Genomic DNA, 24191 nt, shown 5'->3' with positions numbered 1-24191 from the left:
AGAGCCATATAGCAATATGGCACTTCAAGATGGAGAAGGAACATGGAGATGTTTCCAAAGTCTGTGGACATCTTCTATACATACAAAAACTCTCTCTGCCATAGCTGCACTCTTTTCACCATGTTTCTGACATGGTGAACCTATTTCTATCTGAACCTTTTTCTGGACCCTAGTTGTTATCTATGAACTATACAAGCACATAAAAGGGAGGGAGGAGAGAGATTTATCAATATGGAGAAGATAAAGGTCTTCAGGAGTAGGAGGAGTGAAGTTAAAGTAGTCTTGCAGAGTGGATTGGAGTGTACCAAAGTGTGGGAAGTCCTCCTGGAGAGTATTCTGAAAGAGAAGCAAAGGAAAAGTTGATTGGTCCTAAAAGAATAAATGCTGGCATCTTTGGGGGGAGGGGGAGGGGAGTGGAAGGATGGTTATTAGTTGGTTATGGAGGGGCTCTAAGGAGCTGATTAGATGATATAGAATTAGATAAATAGAGATAAATTATTTGGTCTTTGGATGGTATTCTGGAGATTGTCAGTGAAAATGGGTCATGTCAGTCTACCTAGGAAATGAAACCCATAAGTCATTTGGTTCTAGGATGTATCCAAAGGTGGCTTGGGTTAGAGGTATATGATGTCCTAAAAAAGGGAAGGGAGAGACAAGTTGATCAGTTTTTATATATGTAAATTACTTTGTTTTGGAATGGGAGGCAGTGAATGGTGGACCTATCTGGAGGAAAAAGTGATTGGAGGGAGATATACCTTATTCCACTGGGCCTGAGAAAGGGGCATCCTAGAAGAGAACATTGTAGGGAAAAGGCCTTGGAGAGGACCCTGAATAGGAAGGAGCAGAAGTTGCTGGGTGTTGGGATGGCTCCCTGTGGTGCTTCCTGATGATGGAGACTGGGGAGCCAAGAAGATACCCTGGAGAAGGCAAAAGGGCTAAAAAGGGAAGGGAGACATTGTTTAATCCTAAATGAACTGGGACCTGAGAGTAAAACCAGGAAAGGAAATTTAGGCTTTAGGGTTACAGTAGGGGGTTCCCTGAAGGAAAAGGTAATGTCAGGAGCTTAGGGAGTGTTCTGGAAGAGGTGAGGAGAAGTTTCGGGGTCTTGGCAGAAGTTCAGGTACTGTAAGCTGTAGGAAAGATTAGTCCTGGGATAACATTTGAGGAGTTTATGGGAAGAAGAACGGTAGGTGACAGAGTTTGATGGGGATCTCTGTTGAAGCAGAAGTACAGGGAGGGAAGGGTGAGGGTAAAGTTGGAGTCATCCTGGGGTGGTCCTGAAAGATATCCTAGAGAAGGTACAGATGGAGGAAGGGAGGCTGGATGAGGGAAAAAAGTTGGGTCTTGAAGGGATATTCAGAAAGAGGGAACTGCAGTGGAGATATAGTTCAAAAAGCACTGAATTTGCAGCCTAAGGACCCAAGTTTGAATTCTGGCATTGTCATTTACTACCTGTTTGACCTTGGATAGATCATTCAATTTCCCCCAACCTATTTTCTCATCTGCAAAACAAGGGAATTAGACATGATGATCTTTAAGGTCATTTCCAACTCTACACTATAATCCTATTAGGAATTAATGAGATGGCTCTTGGAATATCATGGCTAGCAAAATGTGAATCCACGCTACATACTCCATTGAGTCAGTAAGTTGTTTTATTTTTTTTTCACTTACAATATTGAAGGCAAGTTGAGTTAGGGAAATTTGGTTCCTTTATAATATCTACTATGTGCAAGACAATGTACCAGGACCTATTGCAAAATAGAAAAAATATTGAAAAAATAGACCCTGCCCTTGAGACACCAAAATTCTGCCCAGGGAATGAAATTTACTATAGCTATGCTGGTGGCATAATTCTTTTGACTAGTTTGCATTGGTGATAGACATCCAAGGATATGATACCGCATATTATTGTAGCAAACAGAATAAATACAGGCAATTGCAGAGTGACTGTTTTGATGGAAAATGCTGTTATGTATTCCAATTGTTCTCTGAGTGAAAGAGAGACTGTGAACCTGTTTTCCTAGACTCAGTGACTTTTCTCTCAGATTTCTGGCTGAGAAGGAAAGGTCCATTATCTGGAGCATCTCCTCAGGGACTTCCTCTTCAAAGACGGGCTGGGGTCAGGTTCCTTCTATGCAAATCATTTTGAACATTCATCCAGCTATTCATTAACATAATATCTCCTGGGCCATCACCCTAGCCTCCCTCACATCTGAAACATTTCACATGCAAGAAAAGCTTAGCTGGGAGGAAAAACTTCTCTGTTAAAGTTGTATAGTCTCTTTTCAAAATACAGCTGTGATGGTGATACTTATTAGAAACCTTAACCATAGAAATACATGGTTTCATCATTTCAATGAAGAGGTAGCATTGTATGATAGAAGTCACTTGAAGTCAAGAGAGATCGGGGTTCAAATCTTATGTTTTATACTGATTAGCTCTGTGACCATAGGAAAATAACTTCTCTGATCCTCAGTACCCTTCTCTGTAAAAATGGGGATAATGATGGGGATTAATTCACTGGGTGAATTAAAAGCTATTATCCATAGATTGAAGAATATTGAAAAACTGTAAAATATTTTAGAGTTTGATTGTTGGGAGAATCAGATGACAAGAATCAGTGGTAAGAGAACTGACTCTAGACTCAAAGGAGCTGGGTTCAATGTCACTTCTGACAGTTACTGTCCATGAGTAAGTCACAGCTTCCTGTGCTCTAATTCTCTTATCTGTAAAATGATAAGGCTGATCTGGATGATCTCTGGAATTCCTTCCAACTCTAAAGTTATGATCTTAGGTAACATATTTACAAACCTTAAAATGTTTTATAGATGGTAGCGATTATTATTATAAAACATTGCTGAGATTAATTTAGACTAGGGAATGGGGCAAGGTGGAGAAGGCACAGATTCATATGGAAGCTTGCAAAGGACATTCCAAGAATCACATATATGCATAAAGTAGGCACAAAACTATTATAGATGAGAAACAGCCCATGTCCCAAACCATTAGGAGAGAAAATAAAAGCAAATTGTGCATAGGATGCACTTAATGAAAAAGAAAACTCATTACTTAATCTGCTTAATCTATTGATGGAAGATGTATCAAATTCAGAACTTGATTTAAGAATACAAAGATGCACTGGGCGGAAGTCTTCCTCTTTCTACCTATCAAGTCATATTGCTTATTCCCTTCCAGACAACCATCTGAAAGATGAGATGGAGAGTGTATACTCTTCCTTCCATTACCTTCTTCTCAGAGTCTCCAAATCTTTTCTCCCTCTCATCCTTTTGTCCTAATGCATGAATAGAGGATCTACAAGGCTCACAGGAAGATTTTCAGGTACACATCAGACTGTGGGAGGTGAGATTTGAGGATACCAGAACTATCCCTCCACTGTATGTCATATTATTCAAAGGTCTGTTATAGGAGATGTGTTCCCCCTTGGGTCTTGAAAGGTTTTTTTCTTTTTCCTGTTAAAATTATCCCTCAAGAAGATATAATACCTTAAGCAGTTATTATCTGATACCTTAGCAAAAATTAATTGAGAGCTGAGAGCAAAGTCCTTCAGGCTTGGGACCAGGGATGTGGGAATATGTGAGGTGATACCAGGAGCAGGGAGGTACAAAGATCACAGAATCTCAGAGTCAGAATGGGCCTCAAAGTCCATCAAGTTCAACTAGTACCTGGAAAAGAATCCTTTGGTCACTGTTGGAGACGGAATACTGGGCAGGATGGAACACAAATCTAACCCTTATGGTATTTTATAGCTTCTTATGTACTTTTTCAGAAACACTACAGAGAGTTTCAATTTGTCAGAGTCAGTAAAAATTACCATAGTTAGAGCCAGGGTTGTAAGTTGGGAGAACAGTTGCTTGCCTACCTGGAATTATAAAGGATGCCAGTAAGGTCTTCAGTCTAGATTGTCACTGTCACTGAAATTCTACCATTAACAACTAATTTTGCCCTGAAGGAGGTGTTGGGTCCAGGATTTGGCTCAAATAAACTATCATTTGTTAAATGAATTGGGCTAATTATTCCTTTGCTTAAGTCACCAAAGGACACAGGAAAAATAATAAGTTAAGGAAATATGGTAATAATAATAATAGCACGTTAAGGTCTACAAAAATATTTTATATGTGTTATTTCTTCACCTTGAGTGATGCGTTAAGCGTAAAAACTGGTTGGTTCTACTATGTTAGACAGACCCTGGGTAAAGTACTAGCAATGGATTGAGTCTTTCCGAGGATGAACCTTATTGTTGTTGTTTTTGCTGTGAACCTACCTTATTATCAGTAGGTTAGCCACTAGTGATGACATATTTTTGGCCATGGCAACCAAAGAAAGAAAATAAATTTAATGGCCTTGAATCCTACGTGGCTTCCTTTTATTCACATGGTGACAAAGATGGTATGACATAAGGTAGAGCAGAGGGGGCTATGATGATCTAGTTTTAGATTATATATAAGCATTAATTTAATTTTTGCTAATACTTAATATGCAATTTGCCCAGTGAACATTACTAGAAGAATTGAACTACGTTAATATAGACATTCTTGCAATAAACAGAATGAGAAATCAAAGGAAATTGCAGCTAAATGGAACAATGGCCCAAATTCTCCTTGAAGAGGCAAATAAAGGAGTTCACAGAATCACAGAATTTCAGAGTCGAAAGAGAACTCGATGAGAAGCTAGTCTAACCTACACACAAAAAATAACCCCCCACTACAACACATCCTACACGTGGTCAACCAGACTTTGCTTAAAGAGCTCCAGGGAGAAAGGACCCACTACCTCCCAGGGCAGCCCTTTTGCTAGGAGTTTTGTCTTATGTCAAACCTAAATTTACCTCTTTGCTGCTTCCACCAATTTTGCTTCCTAGGACCAAAAACAGAAACCTAATCTTTCTTCCACTCAACAGCCTTTCAAACACTTAAGGCCAAATACCCCCAGTTTCTTCAACTGCTTCTCAGATGGCAGGGACTCAAGGCCATTCACGATCCTGGCTCTCCTCTAGAAACGTGCTCTCCAACTTGTTAAAGTCATTCCTAAAATGGGAGGCTCTGAAAGTGAACAGAATACTTCAGATGTGGTCTGACCAAGGCAGAGTACAGTGGAACTGTCAACTCCTCATTCCTGGAAACTCTACCTCTCAAGAAAACTCAAGATGGTATTAACTTTCTTGACTTCTGTTTGATGATGATGATGATGATGATAACTAACATTCATTTAGAGCTTTAAGGTTTTCAAAGTGCTCTGTGTATGTCATTTCATTTGATCTCTGCAACAATCTTATAAGGTATAAGGTTATTATTATACTTTGAATCTTCAGAGGTTGGAACTGGGGCCCTTCACCCCTAAGAAGATGCCCCTTTGAGATAAGCTCAATGGCCTGGGCACCTGAGGCCTGAGCTCTGCTCTGGCCAGGCTCCTCCCTCTCTTCTGGCTCTGATCCAAGCTATAATTTGTATGTACATGAAACACCCTATCCAGGCTCTGGGTTTCTGGTTTTAATTTTGTTGCTGTTTTGAAAGGCTGTTTAACTAAAAGTAACTGTAATGATTTGTAATGATAAAAAAAAAAACAACAATGGCAGGTAGGTGGCACGTAGAGAGAGTTCTGGGACTGAAGTCAGGAAGACCTGTGTTCAAATTTGGCCTCAGACACTTAGTACCTGTGTGACCCTGAGCAGGTCACTTCACCTCTGTTTGCCTCCAGTTCTTCATCTGTAAAATGGGGATAGTAATGGTGCCTCCCTCCCAGAGTTGTTGTGAGGATCAAATGAGATAATAATTGTAAGAGAGAAAATTTTATAGGTATGAAAATGGAAGCTGACAAAGGTTAAGTGACTTGCCCAGGGTCAAAAAAGGCTAGTAAATGTATGAGGCAAGATTTAAAGATAAGTAAGCCTGATCCCAGGTCTGGCTCTCTGTCCACTCTGCTGCCTCATATTGTATTGATGACTCCTTTTGAGCCTGTAGTCTACTGAAATTTCCGAATCTTTCCCCAGATATATTGTATTTATCTATGTTTACTCCCTCTTGTGCTGATGAAGTCAATTTCTTGAACCCAAGTGTAAGGGTTTAACTTTATTAAATTTCATCTCATTAGATTCAGCCCAATTTTTAGCCTGTCAAGATCATTTGGAATCCTGATTGTCATCTAGTGCGTTAGCTATCCCTTCGAGCTTTGTGTCATCTGCAGATTTGATAAATATGCCATTTATGCTTTTATCCAAGTTGACAGAGTTGGCTTCATTGAACACCCGGAGGGGGAAAAAAAACCCATCATTTCATGGCACACTTGGTCATCTCATTTTACACTGCTCATAATAAGCATGAGCAAAAATACCACCGTGAAGATAATTGAAGTTTATGTGCCAACATCTGTCGGGAAAGGATGAAAAGTTAGGAAAAATTCTATGAAAAAGTAGAAACAATACTCTAATCAAGTCAATGTGTGCTTTGATTCTCAGTGACTTCCGTGGGAAAGCGGGCAGAGGGTGGATAGCAGATAGAATGTTAGAAACTAAGGAGACTGAGGGCTGTTGGGCTACGGGAAATCTCATGCTTGTGTATCAAGAATGTTTGCTTCAAGAACAGAATCTGGCACTAAGCACTATGGGCACTAAATAACATCACAAAAAAAAATGAACTTAACTACATCTCAAGTGACAGGAAATGATTGCTTATTGAAATGGGGCAATTTCAAAATCAGGAGCCTATGCATAAACAGATCATTAACTAGTGAGAGCAGAGGGAAAAATCAACACTAAGTTAAAAGATAAAGGTGAGAAGAAAAGACATTCAATTGCAGTAATTCCAACCCAACCTATTCAAATGAACCAGTGATGACAAAAATGGGAAATGGTACAAAACAAAGATATTGACCTTGATTATGGCCACTTCCTACAAAAGTTTATTCAGTGTAAGGCAGTTGCCAAAAAACATAGTCTAAAAGAGCCCAGAAACTTCTTTAGCCACCGAACATTTGCTCTCCTTCCCAAACAAAGCTCAGGGCAACACCTGTTTAAAGTGTGAGTTCATTTGTGAAACACTAAGGAAGAGAATGATGGATCATGAGTATTGCCTCATAAAACAGTAAAAAATCTGTGGAAGTAAAAACAAGTCTTCAGAAATATTTTTGTGATGCTTGACTAAGCCACATAATCCCAAGACTATTCATAGATGAAATTGGCAAGAGAACAACAAAAAGACATAAACTGAAATAGAATTGTCAGAATTTTTTTAAAGATCTGAATTCAACATCAGGGTCAATGAATTGACCACACCTGGACTGTGGTCACCTCACATGTCAAAACAGTTGCTAAATTTTGTCATTTCTATTTTCATAACAATTCTTCTGTCATGCAGCTACAACTGGGCCTGCATCCAACGGTGTGCTGGAACCTTCTCAAATCTGGTCTTGAGAGCCAACTGTTAAATTGTTAATGTAAGCATCTACATCTCAGAAATCTATGAACCCTATGAATCAGGACTTGATATTTTTGTTTTGATGATCATCTAAACTTAAGAAAATAATGGAGAAAATGTTAATAAAGCATATTCAACTTAAAATTTTGTCACATGTATATTTCTTTTTTTTTGAGAGCTGGTTGTTAAACATTTACCAGCATGCTCCTATCCATATCAACTCTTGTCTGGAATACTGCAATGTCCTTCTAGCTGGTTTCTCTGCCTCAAATCTCTCCCAACTCCAATCTATACTCTGTCAGCTGCTAAGGTAATTTTTCTAAAGTGGAGGTCTACTCATGTCACCCACTGTTCAATGAGGTCTAGAGACTACCTATAAACTCCAAGATCAAATATAAAGTCTTCTTTCTTATTCCTTTCTCCCTTAGTGACCAACTAGTAGTTCCTTGAACATAACATTCCATCTTCCATCAATGTATTTTCTCTACCTCTATTTCTCTGGCTTCCTTCAAGATTCAGTTCAAAGCCCCTCTTCTTGTAGGAGGCCTTTCACAGTCTCCCCAGATGTTAATGCCTTTATCTTTCCATCTATTCTGTATAGATCTTCTATGTATCTAGTTATTTGCATGTCTCCTCAATTAGAATGTGAACTCTTGAGGGCAGGGAAGTTTTATTTCTGCCTTTGTATCCTCAGTGCTTAGCACAGTGCCTGACACACAGTAAACATTCAATAAATGCTTGTTGGCTGACATTAATAGTAACTGATCCACATGCCTCCTTTCTCTTCTTTATGAAATATTTATGAGAATGACCTATATGGAGTAAGGGCATCCTTGATTAAAATATCAGAAATGAGCAATCGGATTTTGACAAACATCTTCTACAGCCTAAAAGACCACATCTTTATAAGCATGCAACTGAAAGATAAAAAGAATATGAGAGTAGTGTGTGCATTCGTTGTTGATTACTGAAACCAAACAAAAAACAACAAGATTTTTGACTTGGTAGGGCAAAACTCAGCCTTAAAGACTTTCCCTTATCAGAAATCTCTGCTGAATGTTAATACCATACAAGATTCCTTAATAAAAGCAACCATAGCAATAACTAAATTAAGCAACTCTCTGATTATTAGTGTTAAGTAAAGCATGAATCAAGAAGACATATGTTGTTGTTAAAGTTGTCTCCTACTATCATGGCAGGGCATTCCTTATAAAAGGTGACATCTTCTAGAGGACCCTGTTAGGAAATGATATACCAAATGCCTGAAGCTCCAGAATATCATATATCTACTCAATAAGATCCATGATTACTCAAAAGAGATTAAGCTAACAATAATTTAGCACAGTACCTGGCACATATTAAGTGCCTGATAAACGCTTATTGACTGATCTACTGAATATGCAGAGGATAAACCAAATGAATGAAGAAATGTCTATTGTCCAGACTATAGCATGCAATTGCAAGGCCAGTTCATTGAATTAGCCCATCTCTTCATTTATCTGGGAGTGGCTGATTGCATTTGGGAAACTCTGCTGAGATTTTAGGGATCCCAAGATCCTTCCAGGCACAGAAACCAATCTTTTAAATACAAATGTTTACCTGTTGATGCTCTGTGGTTTTTGTCTTTTTGCGGATTTTTGAATACCACAAAATTTGTGATTTTGTGAATTTTGGAGTACCACAATCTCCAAATAACCAAAATTTGGAGTGACTGTTAAAACAAGACTGGCACAATGCATTTCATAATGTCTGACTTATAGTTACTTTCTCAAAATAAAATAAAGGGAATTTTGTTATTTAGGACTTTTAAAAAACTGCAAATTTCATTCTTTTTTGTAGAAAATGAATTGATGTCGTTTGCTAGAAGTATCAAGGGAGAATTTTACTTCCTTAAAGCCAAGCTCCTATTGTTTTTTCTTTTAAAAAAATTGTTATTCTGAATTTGACAGCCACCAACAAACATGAACATTTCCATATACAAAGAAGAATGTAAAAAGAGGACTTTACATGAAACTATGAATCTGTGTCAGCTTGTTTCCTTTTTAAACGTATATAATAAAATTTAGCAGATAGGTTTCAAAGCTATTCCATTTGTCTGTGTCTCCCTCTTCATTTCTTTCTGCTCTTTTCTTGGCACTTTAAAATTGTTTCTTTGATGCTCTTTTGTTTCTTTTCATTTTGGAGGAGGTATCACTATTGCTAACCTCCTCCTCTAAATTACCTCTGCCATTTTTAACTGTCCCTTATAATGCATAAACATAGTCCACCACGGTCACCATCACTTGCTGACCAACTGTCCCTGACAGGACAGACAAGTAAAGTATCCTGAGGGAGAACCGGCAGGTAGCATGTGTCAGGTAGTTCAAACCATCATTATCACCTCCCTTTGGACCATGGTCACATGCCAGGACGTAGGGCAAGAGTCTTGGGAATAGCAATGCCCCCCAGGCCACCAGGCCAGCCAATCTGGCCTTGGAAGCCATTACAGAGGTAGGCAATCCTTCAATTGCTTCTATACGTACAACTATACTGACCTCCCCAGGAGACACAATCATTAAAGAATTGAAAAAGAAAATTCTCACCATCAAATTCCATGCATGACACTATTAAGTGGTTCAGCATCAATAACACTGATAGTTTTATCAACTTTAAAGACAGTAAAAAAAAAAGTTGCATTACCATCTGTTTTGCCACCATACCGTAAGATCCGTTGGGCCTTTCCACTTGGTTGATGGTTCAAACCTCTTATATGTGTTCTGTCTCTCTCTGTGAAAATGTGAGTTCTTTGACCGTAGAGACTTGCCTGGCTTTTCTATTTCTATCCCCATTGCTTTGCCCATAGTAAGTGCAAGTATAAATTCTTTTTCATTTATTCGTGGTCCAACCAAACAAATCTATATATTGGCCATGTGTGAAAATATGTATCTTATTCTACATCTCTTGTCCAGCACCTCTCCAGCAGAAGGTAGCAAGAATGCTTCATCATTGGTCCCTGAAGTCATATTTAGTCTAAACAGTTTAATTTCACAAGTCTTTTCTTTACAGTATTAAAGTTATTGTTGAAATTGTTCTCCTGGTTTTGCTCTCTTCACTCTGCATCTATTCATACAAGTCTTTCCTGGGTTCTCTGACTCCATCCCTTTTGTCATTTTGTATAGTGCAATAATGTTCCATTCCATTTGTATACTACAATTTGTTTAACTCTATTCTTATTGATGGACTGACATCCTTTAGTTACCAGTTCTTTGCTACAAGAAAAAGTGCTGCTATAAATATTTTGATACATATGGGTCCTTTGCCTTGTATTGTTTCTTTTTTATTAATTGGCCTTCTGTGATTAATTCTTTTTAATGTATATATTTCTTTCTCCTTCTAATCCAAGGTCCAATGCCAAAGCTGAGGAAGGTTGCTGGTCTCAATTTGTTAGGTAATTGGCACGCATTGCTTAATAAATTGAAATGCTCAGAAACTTGAACCTTTGTTTCTTTACTCATTTCATTTTTTATCCATCAGGTGTTTCAGCCTTTTTCTTTTATTCACTGTCACTTGATCTTTGACCCCTCCCCTTCCACTAGTGCCTCCTCGAGTTAGTAAATTTGAACACAGGCCTAGGCCTGGGTCACTGCCCTGAGTAATCTCCAAGAGAAGAAGATTGACCCTAGCAGGATTTCATGCACCCTTTCCATTGGACCCAATGCTCTATTTCACCTAGCTTGTGATACTGAGGCCTTTTTGTGGCACATTTTTTGGTCCTACTCAATTCCTTCATTGTTATTCCTTCTTTCTATTGTGTGTCTGGGCAGAATCAGTATCTGCCACTTCTTTCAGGTTGAGGGAGTTTAGATACAATCACTATTTTGGGAGATCCCAGTAGCAGGACCCTGGGCATTGTGAAGTTTCTTGTACTCACTCCTGGGGGGGAACTAGGGTTGACTAGGGACAAAGATACAGAATGAAAGCTCTAAGTATCAGAGTTCTCCAGAACTGATTCATGGGGTTTTTACTTTGTGTTAACTTATCTTGTCAATTCAGCTCTATATTTGGAACACAATTCATTTCTTTTGAGGTTTTGGTGTTGAGAAAGTTTGTAGGAAGTGACTTCTCAGCCATCTTGGTAGTCGTCTGTCATGGCTGTAGTCCATTACCAACAAAGACCTATTGTTGAGGACATGTATAACTGGAAAAAGGAGTTAGGCTGGTCACGAACCAAGAAGGAAGGATAGCAAATGGATAGACTGAGTGACGGTACTGACAAAATGGAGGCGTTGCTAGAGAAGGCCTCCAGCATGTTGGGACAATCATGGGTGAGGGTGATATGGGGAACTATGGTAGAGTACACATGGTATGAAGGCTTAGACATGTTGTGATCTATACTAATGGAAAAAAATACCTACCCACATTGATGAGATCCATCCCCCAAAGTACTGAAGTGCTTAGTAAGGGGTGGGGGGAGAAAGTTTTTATGAAACTAAAATAGAAGTAATAGTGCTTACACTGCCCTCATGGGAGGGCCTGTCTCTCCCTACTTCCAGGTTCACTTTAGGCATAATAGTAACAAGCAGAGTTTTCTATCTTCCTTGGGAAGATCATCAATAGCAGATCAGAAAGGCAGTGGATCCAGAGGGTCATCACAGATGGGATTGGTTTTCTCTTCCCTAGAGATCTTTTGGTAGACGATGGACGACCATTTATTAGGCATACTGCAGAGGGGGAGTCCTGTTCAAGTATGGGGTGGACTAGATCTGACATTCTGAACTGGGGGCTGTGAACTTTAAATAAATTTGTTATAACTATATTTCAATAGATTCGGTTTCTTTTTTAGTCTTACATATTCTACTTTGTACATTTAAAAATAGGATTCTGAGAAGGGGTCCTCACCTTTCCTCAGACTGCCTCGGGGATCCATGTCATGAAAATGTTGGCCAGCCTCCAGACTAGATTATCTCTGAGACCCCTTCCATTTCTCAGACTCTGTACTTATTTGGAGAAGAAAGGACCATGGGAAGAACTGGGCTGTTCTTTAGCAATATTAAGCCTCTTGGGAGACAGGCTACAGAGAGAGGCAGTAACACAAAAAGCCAAGGGAATCATTAAGTCAGCAGCAACTCCTGAAAGCTGTCAGTGCTTTTTCTCCCACAGCCCAGCAACGCAGAGAAAATCTCCCATCTAGGCCTTTGCAGTTGATTCACACCCCACCCACCATCCTTCTCAGAAGTGGAAGAAGATAACTTATAGAGGAAATACAGTGAGTGTTTGGGATGTTCAGAGTCGAAAGTAAGAACAGCTGTGTCCCAAATACAATTGCCTGCAATTTTGTGGGCCTATTTTATAGACGCTGGGACGCGCTCTAAATTATGGTGTTAGGCATTGTGGGAGAAATTGGCCTGGAGTGTTTTTGATAGGTCAGTTAGCATGGCAATTTGGTGACAGTCAAAGTGTATTGGAGTGGGTGCCACTCACTGAGACTTGGTGACTGAGTGGTGCAGCAAGGGGGTAAGAGCTGTGTTCTAAGTGCTAGTGACCAACCTTTCCCTCCAACTCCATGTGGCAATGCAAGAATTGGAAAGCCAGGTATGAGAAGGAGCCAGCCAGATTCTCTACTGCCCAGTATTAGTTGCATGTTGACTTTCTGAGTTCCCTATAATGATCTCAGGAGAAGAGTGAGAGCTTAGCAAGCGCATGGAGACCCAAAGCCCAGGGGGTCAGTGAAAGCATGATGACTACATGTGGCAGGATCATAATAAGGGTAATAGACAGAGGGAAGTTATAAAGAGAAACTAGCTTGGGGATTTGTGGGGAGGACAGTGGAGAGGTATAAGTATGGTTTCCAACATGTTAAGTTTGTGATGACAGTGAATATACCAACCAGGTAGTTAGAAATACAAGACCGGAACACTGTAGGGAGGCTTACCCTGCTCTCTAGCTACCTCTAGGTGTGTGTTCTGATCCTATTGACATTTCTTTAAAGGCCCCTCTTTCCTATTAATTATTAACATAAGGCCATTTTGTAGCAATTTTGAGGGCATTTTGTTCTGTGCCTTGCCCAAGGCCAGAAGAGTTAAAATAGTAGAGATGTTAAAAAAAAAATACCATCATGCCCTTTACCAGATCACTGAATTGCTGATAGCCAGACTAAAGAGACTCATGCATATTTACAGTTTTCAGAGAATTGTAGAGTTTGAGAATTGCAAAGAACCATAGAGATCACCCAATCCAACCGTCATATTTTACAGATGTGGAAACCAAGGCCTGGAGAGGTCAGATGATCTGTCCAAGGTGAAATAGCTAGTGACAAAACCAAGACCACAAAGCCAGGTATCCTGATTCATGGACCAGTGGTCTTTACTATATAACTCAGTAGTTGTAAGTCCTCATTCCCCCTCTAGTGCCCCTCCCTCACCTCAGTCTTCTAGTAACTAGATCTTCACAGTTTGGCAGGATAAACACAGGTCTCTGGTGCTCTATATATACTGTTTATGTTTGTAAGCTTATTTTCACCTTTCTGAGTGTATAAATAATCTCTAGGAAAAGGCTTCAAGAGTTCACGTGCTTCAATTTATTGGTTATAGAAGCCACGTGTTTGTACAACTTAGCTGTTTTTCTCTGTGCTGAATCATTCAGATCAGTAATTTCATTTCCTTTAAAAAGACAGTGATATCCAGACTTCACACAAATGCTGGACTATTATTAGAAATGCTAACAAAATCACAGCTATGTCTGGATAGTAACCTCTGACTTTTTGATCATAGAATAGAAATGCTTCTTAGAAAAATTTTATCAGTCTCTAAAACAACTTCACCTTGGGCCATTTTTTAGTCTCCGTATTGTTTAGAGCTAATTTTTTTTTTGGGGGGGCAGATAGTGTTACAATTTTAAAGTAGTGAGGTGAGTGTCTTCTGCTTCTTCCCATATGTTTCTCATCCACCAGGCTTATACCTAGAGGAGTGAGGAACCTGGGGCCTTAAGGCCACAAGTGGCCCTTTAGGTCCTCAAGTGCAACTGAGAACAAATCCCCTGAATAAAAGGATTTGTTCTGTAAACTTGGACTCAGTCAAAAGGCCGCCCGCAGGGACCTAAAAGGCTATATGTGACCTCGAGGCCGCAGGCTCCCCACCCCTAAGTTCTAGACTCTATCACCTAGGAGGTCCTTTCCAGTTCTAAGATCTTACATCCCCTGAAGAGGGGCAAATAAACATTTCCCTTGATCCTGCCCCTTCTACTGCTGTTGGAAGTTTAGCCAATTCCACTTTAGAGTAGGATAAATGGTATTTGTTCAGAGTGTATATACTATGTGGTTGTGTAAATAAGACCACAGGGCTGTGGCATCATCCATGTGTACTGCCTGAGGGAATAGAGAGAGAAATACTATGAAGGAATACCCATCTGGAAGGTACCTACTGTGTGCCAGCTGCTGTGCTAAGTGCTTAAGAAATACGATCTCATTTTATCCCCACAACAACCCTCAGAGGTAGGTACTGTTATTATCCCCATTTTGTGGTTGAGGAAATTGAGGCAGACAAAGGTTAAGTGACTCAGGGTCACACAACTAGTAAGTACCTGAGGTCTCATGCGAACTCAGGTCTTCTTGACTCCAGTCTTAGTGCTCTAAGCCCTAAGCCCTATGCCACCTAGCCCACCTGGAGCTCAACACAACAGTCACAGTAGCATACTTTAAGAGAATGTAAGCTCCTTGAGGGAAGATCCTCATGGTTTTCCCCTTTGTATCTCCACCACCCACCACAGAGGGATGCACACGGTAGGTGTTTAATTGAATTGTATTGAAAGCATGCTCTCTAACTTATACCAAGAACAACACAAAGAAAATCTCAGAGGAATTGCATTCTGTTTTCCTTCCTTCCTTCCTTCCTTCCTTCCTTCCTTCCTTCCTTCCTTCCTTCCTTCCTTCCTTCCTTCCTTCCTTCCTTCCTTCCTTCCTTCCTTCCTTCCTTCTTTCTTTCTTTCTCTTTCTTTCTTTCTTTCTTTCTTTCTTTCTTTCTTCATCCAGATGGGAGCAAAATAAGGGGAAAAAACCTTTCTCTACATTTTGGCTTGAAATTTCTTCATAAATAGGACAATCTTAAAATGTATTTTTTTAAACATGATGTTGCACTCTTATTCTGGTGCTTGCCAGGATGTGGGAGTTGACACTTCCAAATGCGGTTTTATCTACCCAAAATAATGCCTTCTTTCTGCCTCCTGTGAGGAGATGTGACAAGGTCACAAGACAACCAGGCACTAGCAGGACCACAAACCTCAATATTTTAATAATGTTATTCTCCACACCAAAATCACCAAAAATTCTCTTTCTTTCAAGCAACCTCCTTCCCCCCACCTCCCACCCTCCAAAAACAAAGCACAACCAAACAATTCCGACGGCTTTGGATACCCTTGGCAGTTAGATTTGTACTAGCTCTTCTATTGCATTGACAATGAAAAGCATCATTTATGCTGAGGAAAGACTATTGAACTATTGAATGCTAGTGGGCACCAGTAACCCATTAACTCTTAACCGCAGTCTTCTGATTCAATCCATTCCCTGGTGATGTAAGTTGAAGAACATAAGGCAGTTCTGTTCAACACTATAGGTCAGGGAACCCAGGTACCCAAGCTTAGTGGGGGAAAGAGCCTTCTGTGCTCTCCTCCTACTTTCTATTCCTATGTCTTCCAAGGAGATGAGAGCTATTGGATGATAACTAGCAGAGATGGTTGAATCAGGTGAAGCTTTTCGTAAGGATAGGGAGATATATTTGTTTTTGAAGGCCACAGAGAAAGATCCAGGAGATAAGAGGGGAATATGAGTTTTAAATTTGATCCATAAGGAGTCTTTGAGGAGACAGAGAGTTTTAACAGCTATTTGTAAAGACATTAAATTTTAACTGCAATCTGTTCTCTTATCATAACTTCAGAGGAACTGTGAGAAGATAGAAATAAGCAATTCCCTGAGCAGTCTGAGTCTTTCCTTTACATTTTGAATAATAGGACTCTTAAGCGATTTTGGCTGCTATTTAGAGAAGCTGAATGGTGGAACTCTGTTTCAGAAGTGATAAGTAAGGAATAAAAGTGATGGTAAGAGGTCATTCTGGCTATGTTGTTTCTCACAACTTAAATACTATTAATAATTATGTCTTTATGTTACTATTTTTTACCTAGTTAATATGTTGTATAGCCAGTAACTTTGATATTTACTTAAACCTAGTAAATTAAGGATTGCGATAGAAAAAGAGAGACAATAACCATTATGGGAAAAGTACGTTTCCCCACTTTACTAAATTTTAAGTATCTTTGAAAATGAAGCAGAAAAATGTTGTCCTGGGTTTTGAACATCTGTAATTGGGGAAGATCTCTTCAAGATCAAGGATAGTAACAAGGTAGAGGCCTCCTGGCCAGAGCTGTTTCCTGCTTCTGTCACCTTCAAATGGACCTGTATCCTGGGGCCCCAAGTAAACCACCTACAGGCACACTTGGGTGATGTCAGGGACTTCCTGCCATGATGAAGTCAGCCCTGGGCATTGAGCTGAATGAGGCATTTGGGTCCTAGGAGAAGCAGACAGGATCCTTGTAGTGTTGGGGGTCACCTCTCACCCATCCCCAGCAGGTGATTTAGCCTAAAAGGTTTACATGAGTTAGCTCTCTCATCTATAGGTCAAAGAACTGGAATCGTTACCCAACGTTTGCCTTTATATTCACTACTGAGCCTTTATTTTTAAACATCCAAATGCTGTGCCAGAGTCATTTGTGCTCATATTAGAATTGAAAATATTTCTGCAATTTTAGTATCATTATGTAAAACATAAAACATTTCTGATTATAGATGCAAATGCACTTTTACAGGCGCAATTGCTCCAGGCTTTTTAATTAAATAAATTAGTGGAGAAAGTTGGTTTCAGATAAGCAACATTGCCCTGCTTTCATTAGTTCCATTGTGTGTAAATCACTATTTAAAGTGGCTAAACATTCGGTGCTGCAATACTTTAGGGATCTTCCCTCCATACAAATTTCAATTCCTCTGTACCCTAGAAGATGATCTTTGAGAGCCCAGCCCACCTGGTATGGAGTTTCTCTGGAACTTAGCTCTGATGGTAGACATACAAGTCATTAGTGGGCTTGTGCCTGAGACTTTTCCAGCTTGGAGAGACCTGTTAGAGCTTGGAGTCGACTGGCATTGCCTTCAAGAACTCTCAATCTCACCTCTGTGACATAATAGTATCAAAGTAGGGAGGGCATCAATGTAGAAAGTACTAAATAAAAAGAATAAATATTTCCCTCTAAAATCCTCCCCTTCAAGGGAACAGGTCCTCTGGTGGACCAGCATTCTTCAAATACCTACAGCAGTAGCACATGAAGGATGAGCTTACATTGCAGGAGGGAGGAAGAAAAGAAGGCACTAGAACACTAGATCTTCAAATATGGAATGCATTACTAAGGGATGTTGTGTCATCTCCTTTGGCAATATTAAAGAAAAAGGTAGACGTATATCTTTGGGGAAGATTTGGGTGTAGTTTTGTTTGTAGACAAAAGAGATGGCTTAGATCAGAGGTGTCATATGCTTCCCCAGAGTAGCATATGACCAAAAATATTCCCCAGTGTGGTGGGATACAGATTAAAATGTAGTTGCTATCTGATTTTAATGTGTTGATATGTTAATAACATATAAATGTGTGTGGTTTTCTAATTCAATTATGTTGCCCACAGGGATCCTTATATATGCTTTAATGACTCCATTTCTATTTGAGTTGGACATCATGGGACTAGTTGCCTTTTTAAGGTATCTTTTAACTCTATTACTCTCATTCAAAGCACTCAAACAATTATGAGATTTAAAGCTGGAAGGGTCTTAGGTCTCACCATGTCTTCCTCTCCCTCCCCATTTGTGGGACAGCGACACTAACCCAAATTAAACTCAGAGACTTCTCAAGGTGGAAAGCAAAGGTTACCTTTATTACAATCTCACAAGAAGGGTGAAAAGGGCAACTGCTCCTCCACAGTAGAGAGGGCCAACACGCAAAAGGAAACGGGATTACATATCCTAAGGCAAACAAATCCCCACCCACCACTATCCCTTATTCCCATTGACTGGGGAGGTGGGCTTACATTCTAGGTGGGAAAATTCAAAGACAAGGAAACAGGGTATAGCCAATCCAAGCAAACATGTCCTTATTTAGTAAACCTAATGCTGATGTATCAGGAGGGGTTCAGGGCCGAATTCCCAAGAGTTAAGTAATTCCTAGGAAACCAAAATCCACTGCCATCTCCCCTCCCCAACCCCCTTCTCCCTTATCCCAGAGACAAGAAAAGAGGCGGGAAGCTAAGGGCAAACGGTTCAGGTTGGGGGCAGGGCTTATTCTTTCTGTTACATGCTTAAAAACAGGGTCTGAGCAGGGGAGGATTTTGAAAGTAATAATTAAGAATTATTGACCTTTGAGGAGGCTTCATTTCTGAGAGTTCATCTCTAACACCATGGATTCCAGAGGCTCCCTGTTTCCTTAAAGCTTTTCATAACCTGGACCTTTCCCACCTTTCCAATCTGCTTACACTATACACATTGTGTGATCTAGCAACACTGGCCTACTTGCTCTTCCTTGAACACAACATTTTCATCTCCTGACCTGTTTTCCCCCCACCCCCAGACTAGAATGCACTGCCTCCTCAACTCTGCCACTTAGTTTCCCTGGCTTTCTTCAAGACTCAGTTCAAATTCCACCTTGTGCAGGAGGTCTCTCCCAGTCTCCCCAGTTGCTAATATGTTTTCAGCTCAGGTTGTTTTCAAACTACTCCATGTATATCTTATACATATAGGGCAACACTTAAACTTCACTCACACCTAAATTGATTTAAAAAGAGGCATATATATATATATATATATACACACACACACACATGCACACACACATACATACACACACACACACACACACACACACATATATATATATGTACTCAATCAGAAATCAAAATCTATCCTACACAACAGGGAAGTAGGAGGGGAAGGGGATAAAAGAAAGGGGAAGTAATTAAAGAAAAGACAGCTAAAAGAAGACAGTGGTCAGAAGCAAAATACACTTTAGAGAACAGATGGGATAAAAAGAAAGAAAAAAGGATAAATAGAATAAAGTAGGATAGAGGAAAACTCACAATAATCATAACTGTGAATGTGAATGGGATGAACTCACTCCTAAAATGAAAGTAGATAGCAGAGTAGATTAGAAACCAGAATCCAACAATATGTTGTTTACAAGAAACACACTTGAAACAGAGACATACACAGAGTTAAAATAAGGGACTGGAACAGAATCTATTATGTTTCAGCTGAAGTAAAAAAGGCAAGAGTAGTAACTATGATCTCAGACAAAGCACAAGCAAAAATAGACCTAATTAAAAGGAATAAGCAGGGAAACTACAGCTTGCTAAAAGGAACCAGAGACAATGAAGTAATATCAATACTAAATGTATATGTATCAAATGGCACAGCATCCAAATTATTAAAGGAAAAGTTAAATGAATTACAGGAAGAAATACAAAATAAAATTATACTAGTGGGGTACCTCAATCTTCCCCTCTCAGAGCTAGATAAATCTAATAATAAAATAAACAAGAAGTCAGAGAGATGAATAGAATCTTAGAACAGTTAGATGTGATAAACCTCTGGGGAAAATATTGAATTGGAAAGAAAGGAGTACTTTCTTTTTCTCAGCACATGGTAACTTTACAAAAATTGAGCATGTGTTAGGGCATAAAAACCTCAAAATCAAGTACAGAAAGCAAAAGTATTAAATGTATCTTCAGACTATAATGAAATTAAAATAATACTTAATAAAGTGCAATGAAACATAGATTGAAAATTAACTGGAAACTAAATAATCTAATCTTAAAGAATGAGTGGGTCAAAGAATGAATTACAGGATCAATCAATACTTTCATTAAAGACAGTGACAACAATAAGGTAACATTTCAAAATTTGTGAGATGTAGCCAAGGCTATACTCAGGTGGAAATTTATATTTCTTAATGCTTACATCAATAAAAGAGAGAAAGAACAAATCAATGAATTGGGTATGAAATTAAAGAAAAAACTAGAAAAAGAACAAACTAAAAATCCAAAATTAAACATCAAAATGGAAATCCTGAAAATCAAAGGAGAGATTAACAAAATTGAAAGTAAAAAAAACAAAAACAAAAAACAACACATTGAAGTAATAAATAAAACTAGGAGCTGGTTTTATGGGAAAAAACAATAAAATAGATAATCATTTATTACTTTTATTTAAAAAAGAAAGAAGAAAGCCAAATTATCAGTATCAAAAATGAAAAGAGTTAATGTACCACCGATGAAGATGAAATTAAAGCAATCGTTAGGAATTATTTGGCCCAATTATATGCCAGCAAAACTGACAATCTAAGTGAAATGGACAAATATTTACAAAAATACAACCTGCCCAAATTAACAGGAAAGGAAATGTTGTTGTTTAATCATTTCTCAGTCGTGTTTAATTCTTTGTAACCCCTTTTGGGGTTTTCTTGGCAAAGATACTGGAGTGGTTTGTCATTTCTTTTTCTAGCTCATTTTACAGATGAAGAACTAAATCCAATAAGGTTAAATGACTTGCCCAGTAGCTGAGGCCAGATTTGAACTCAAGAAGAGTCTTTTTGACTATCGGCCCCACACTCTACTTATTATATCTCCTAGTTGCCCTAGGAGAGGAAATAAAATACTAAATAACCTTATCTTAGAAAAAAGAAATTAAACAAACCATCAATGACCTCCCTAAGAATAAATCTCCAGGACCAGATGGGTCAACAAGTGAATTCTACCAAACATTTAAGGAACAATTAATCCTAATACTACATTAAGTAGTTGAAAAAAATAGGTAAAGAAAGAGTCCTACCAAATGTCTTTAATGACACAAATATGGAAATACCTAAACCATGGGAGAAAAAAGAGAGAGAGAGAGACAGAGAGACAGAGAGAGAACTATAGAACAATTTCCTTAATGAATATCAATGCAAAAATTTTAAATAAAATAATAGCAAGGAGATTGCAGCAATATACTAAAAAGATCATATTCTATGACAGGGTGGGATTTATGCCAGGAATATAAGGTTGGTTCAATATCAGGAAAACTATCAGGATAATTGACCATAGCAATAACAACAGTAACAAAAACCACATGATTATATCAATAGATACAGAAAAAGCCTTTGACAAAATAGAACACCCATTCCTATTAAAAGCATTGTAAAGCACAGGAATCAATGGAACCTTTCTTAAAATAATAAGCATAGGTATCTAAAACCAAGAGCAAGCTTTATCTGTAGCAAGGATAAACCTGAAGCAAAGATGTTCTCATTATCATCACTATTATTCAACATTATACTAGAAATGCTAGCTATGACAATAAGACAAGAAATAGAAATCGAAGGAATAAAAATAGGCAATGAGGAAATAAAACTATCACTCTTTGCAGATGATATGATGATATACCTAGAGAACTCTAAGTTGAACTCTAGTTGAAATAATTACAACAATAATTACAGCCAAGTTGCAAGATATAAAATAAACCTACACAAATCATCAGTATTTCTATATACTACCAACAAAACCCAGCAGGAAGAGAAAATACCATTTAAAATAACTACAGACAACATAAAATACTTGGGAGTCTACCTGCTAAGACAAACCCAGGAATTATATGAACACAATTACAAAACACTTTTCACACAAATAAAGATAGATCTGAACAACTGCAGAAATATTAACTGCTCATGGGTAGACCAAGCCAATATGATAAAAATGACAATTCTACCTAAGTTAATTTACCTGTCCAGTGCCATACAATCAAACTACCGCAGAATTATTGTATAGAGCTAGAAAAAATCATCTGGAAGAATAAAAGTCAAGAATATTAAGGGAATCAATGAAAAAAGAATTTTTTAAGGAAGCCAGCCTAGCAGTTCTGGATTTCGAACTATATTACTAAGCTGTAATTATCAAAACAGTTTGGAACTGGCTAAGAAACAGAGTGGTGAATCAGTGGAACAAATCAGGTACACAACACATAGTAGTAAGTGACCTTACAGTAATCTAGTATTTGATAAACCCAAAGATCCAAACTTTGAGGGTAAGAACTCAACATTTGAGAAAAATTGCTTGGAAGACTGGAAAACAGTTTGGCAGAAACTAGGCATAGACCAACAACACACATTTTATACAAAGATAAGATCAAAATGGATTTAGATATAAAGGGTGATATTATAAGTAAATTCAGGGAGCATGGAAAAATGTCAATCTATGGATAAGGGTAGTGTCTGTAACCAAACAAGAGATAGAGAGGATAACAGGAAGTAAAATGGATAATGTGGATTATATGAAATTAAATAGGTTTTGCAAAAACTAAACTAATGCACCCAATATTAGGAGGAAAATAGGAAACTGGGGGGGGGGATTCAACAAATTTCTTTAATAAAAGCCTCATTTCTCAAACACATAAAGAACTGAGTCAAATTTATAAAAAATAAGAGCCATTCCCCAGTTAATAAATGGTTAAAGCATATGAACAGGCAGTTTTCAGAAGAAGAAATCAAAACTATCAATAGTCATATCACTGCTAAGTAGAGAAATGTAAATTAGAACAACTCTGAGATACTACCTCCCACCTATCAGGTTGGCTAACATGACAGAAAAGGAAAATGATAGATGCTGGAGGGGATGTGGAAAAATTGGAACACTAATGAACTGTTGGTGTAGTTGTGAACTAATACAATCATTCTGGAGAGCAATTTGGAACTACTATAAAACTGTTCATACCCTTTGACCTAGTAATGCCACTAATGGGTCTGTATGCCAAAGAGATCACAGAAAAGGGGAAAGGACCTATTTGTACAAAAACATTTCTAGCAGCTCTTTTTATGGTGGCAAAGAACTAGAAATCATAGATATACCCATCAATTGGAGAATGGCTGAACAAATTGTGGTATATGATTGTGATGGAAAACTATTGTGCTATAAGAAACAATGCACAGGATGCTTTCAGAAAAACCTGGAAAAACTTACATGAACTGATGCTGAGTGAAGTGAGCAGAACCAAGAGAACATTATACATGATAACAGCAATATTAAAATAATGATTAATTGTGAAAAACTTAGCTACCCTGATCCTGACAATGATCCAAGACAATTCTGAATGCCTTATCATGAAAAATGCTATCCACCATCAGAGGAAGAACTGATGGAATCTGCATGTAGGTTGAAGCATACTGTTTTACTTTCTTTATTTTTCTTGGGTTGCTTGGGATTTTTTTTTTGATCTGTGTTTTCTTTTACAACATGGCTAATAAAGAAATGCATTTTGCATGACTTCACATGTATGATCTATATCAAAATGCTTGCCTTCTCAAGGAGGGGAAGGGGAAGGAGAGAAAGAGAATTTGGAACTCAACATTTTGCAAAATGAATGTTAAAAATTTTTTTTACATGTAATTGAGCAAAATTCAATTAAAATAAAAAAAAAACCAATGATTTAAGACAATTCCAAAGCACACAGGATGAAAAATACTACCTCCAGAGAGAAAACTGATGAACTGTGATAGCAGACTAATGCATACTTTTTTTGCTTTCTTTATTATTATTGGGTTTTTTGTTTGTGTTTTCTTTTGCAATATGGCTAATATGGAAATATGTTTGGCCTGACTTCACATATATAATTGAAATCAAAGTGCTGGCCTTTTCAAGGAAGGGGAAGAGTTGTGAGGAAGGGAGAAAATT

The sequence above is a fragment of the Phascolarctos cinereus genome, unplaced genomic scaffold (genome assembly GCF_003287225.1).
Source record: "Phascolarctos cinereus isolate Bilbo 61053 unplaced genomic scaffold, phaCin_HiC Scaffold_726;HRSCAF=1367, whole genome shotgun sequence".
Taxonomy (NCBI): domain Eukaryota; kingdom Metazoa; phylum Chordata; class Mammalia; order Diprotodontia; family Phascolarctidae; genus Phascolarctos; species Phascolarctos cinereus.
The sequence above is the reverse complement of the archived record's forward strand: the minus strand, read 5'-3'. Positions refer to the sequence as shown.